The following is a 2,500-nucleotide window of genomic DNA, read 5'->3' as shown; positions in this document are numbered from 1 at the left end:
TATTGATTTTTTTCTGCCAATATCTGGTAATATTTCAGGCCACATTTTTCGTCAATATTTTTTTTTAATTGAAGTATAGTTGATATACAATACTGTGCTCATTTCTGCTATGCAGCAAAGTGATTTAGTTATACATATACTATATTCTTTTTAAAATATTCTTTCCATTATAGTTTATTACAGGATATTGAATATAATTCCCTGTGCCATAAGTAGGAACTTGTTGTCTATCCATTCCTATATAATTGTTTGCATCTGTTATTCCCAAACTCTTCATCCATCTCATGATTCATTCCTCCCCCTTGTCAATCATTAGTCTGTTTTCTATGCCAGTGATTCTTTTCTGTTTCATAGATAGCTTCAATTGTGTCATATTTTAGAATTCACGTACAAGTGATGTCATATGAATTGTTTATTGATTATTTACATTGATGGTCCCATTTATAATCCATGAAACACCTGAGGCTACCAGAAGCTTGGATAGATATCTGGTACAGATCATGGCCCTGTGATACCTTGATTTTTTTTTTCTTCTTTTTTAAAATCTTTTTTATTTTTATTGTGTATAGCCAGCTAACAATGTTTCAAGAGTTTCAGATGAACCACAAAGTGACTCAGCCATATACATAAGCATGTATTCATTCTCCACTCTCCTCCCACCCAGGCTGCCACATAACATTGAACAGAGTTTCATGTGCTATACAGTAGATTCTCATTTGTTATCCACTTTAAATACAGAAGTGTTTGCATGTCCACCCGAAACTCCACAATTATCCCTTCCCCTCATCTTTCCCTTCCTTAGAGAATTCCCTGGTGGTTCAGATGGTGGCTCAGATGGTAAAGCATCTGTCAACAATGAGGGAGACCTGGGGTCCACCCCTGGGTCGGGAAGATCTCCTGGAGAAGGAAATGACAATCCACTCCAGTACTATTGCCTGGAAAATCCCATGGACAGAGGAGCCTGGTAGGCTACAGTCCATGGGGTCGCAAAGAGTCGGACACGACTGAGCGACTTCACTTTCACTTTCACTTTCACTCATCTTTCCCACTACCAACCATGCTTGTTCTCCAGGTCTCTGAGTCTGTTTGTTTTGTAAGTAAGTTCATTTGTATCATTTCTTTTCAGATTCCACATATTAGGGAATGTTCCTTCTCTCACTTACGTAACTCAGTATGACAATCTCTACGTCCATCAGTGTTGCTGCAAATGGCATCATTTCATTGCTTTTAAAGGCTGAGTAATATTTCACTGTATATGTGTACCACATCTTCTTTATCCATTCCTTTGTCAATGGATATTTAGGCTGTGTCCATATCTTGGCTATTGTATATTTAGGTCTTCTGCCCTTTTGTTGATTGGGTTCTTCTGCTTATGTTTTCCTCTATGAGTTTTTTAAAGTCTGGTCTCACATTTAGGTCTTTAATACATTTTGAGATTTTTTTTTTAATTAGGTGTTAAAGAATGATCTAATTTCATTGTTTTATATGTAGCTGTCCAGCTTTCCCAGCAACATTTGTTTAAGAGACTGTCTTTCCAATATTGTGTAGTCTTTCTAACATTGTGTAGTCTTTCCCTCTTTGAAACAGATTAATCCCTATTTTTGGCTTATTCCTAGGTATTTTACATTTAGTCTTAGATATTTTAATTGACCATAGGTGCAAGGGTTTACTTCTCATTTTTCTATCTTCTTCCATTGATTTATATTTCTATTTTTGTGCCAGTACCATATCATTTTGATGAATGCAGCTTTGTATTATAGTCTGAAGTGAGGGAGCCTAATTCCTCCAGCTCTGTTTTTCTTTCTCAAAATTGCTTTGGGTATTTGAGGTCTTTTTTTTCCCTCCATAAAATTTTTAAGATTTTTTGTTCTAGTCCTGTGAAAAATATTACTTGTAATTTGATAAAAAATTGCATTGAATTTGTAGATTGCCATGGGTAGTATAGCCATTTTACAAAACTGATTCTTCCAATTCATGAACATGGTGTATTTTTCTATCTGTGTGTTTCCTCTTTGATTTCTTTCATCAATGTCTTATAGTGTAGTGAAGTCTCTCGGTCGTGTCCTACTCTTTGTGACTCCATGGACTGGTAGCCTACCAGGCTCCTCAGTCCATGGAATTTTCCAGGCAAGAGTACTGGAGAGGGCTGCCATTTCCTTCTCCAGGGGATCTTCCTGACCTGGGGATTGAACCCAGGTCTCCTGCATTGCAGGCAGACACTTTACCATCTAAGCCACCAGGGAAAGGAAATTTGGATTTCCTTTACTTATTTTTCTTCTCTGATTGCTATAGCTAGGGCTTCCGAAACTATGTTGAGCAAAAGTGGCAAGAGTGGACTTTTTTGTCTTGTTCCTGACATTAGAGGAAAGGCTTTAAGCTTTTCACCATTGAGTGTGATGTTAGCTGTAGGTTTTGAACTTGTATCATCAAGAACCATCTGGCCTCAGCTACTCTTTGTGTGTCTCACTTGTTAAAGCAGCCCTAGGACTCTACTAAACCA

General features: G+C 37.3%; 1 non-coding gene across 1 annotated transcript; it reads right to left on the bottom strand.

Moving 5' to 3' along the window:
• Positions 1-2,170: 2,170 nt before the first annotated feature.
• TRNAC-GCA lies at positions 2,171-2,243 on the bottom strand. Its single transcript has one exon. It is a non-coding gene; the product is annotated as a tRNA-Cys (tRNA).
• Between the last annotated feature and the right edge of the window lie 257 nt (positions 2,244-2,500).

This window comes from Oryx dammah, unplaced genomic scaffold (assembly GCF_014754425.2).
Source record: "Oryx dammah isolate SB20612 unplaced genomic scaffold, SCBI_Odam_1.1 HiC_scaffold_12, whole genome shotgun sequence".
NCBI lineage: Eukaryota > Metazoa > Chordata > Mammalia > Artiodactyla > Bovidae > Oryx > Oryx dammah.
This window is presented reverse-complemented; position numbering and strand designations above follow the sequence as displayed.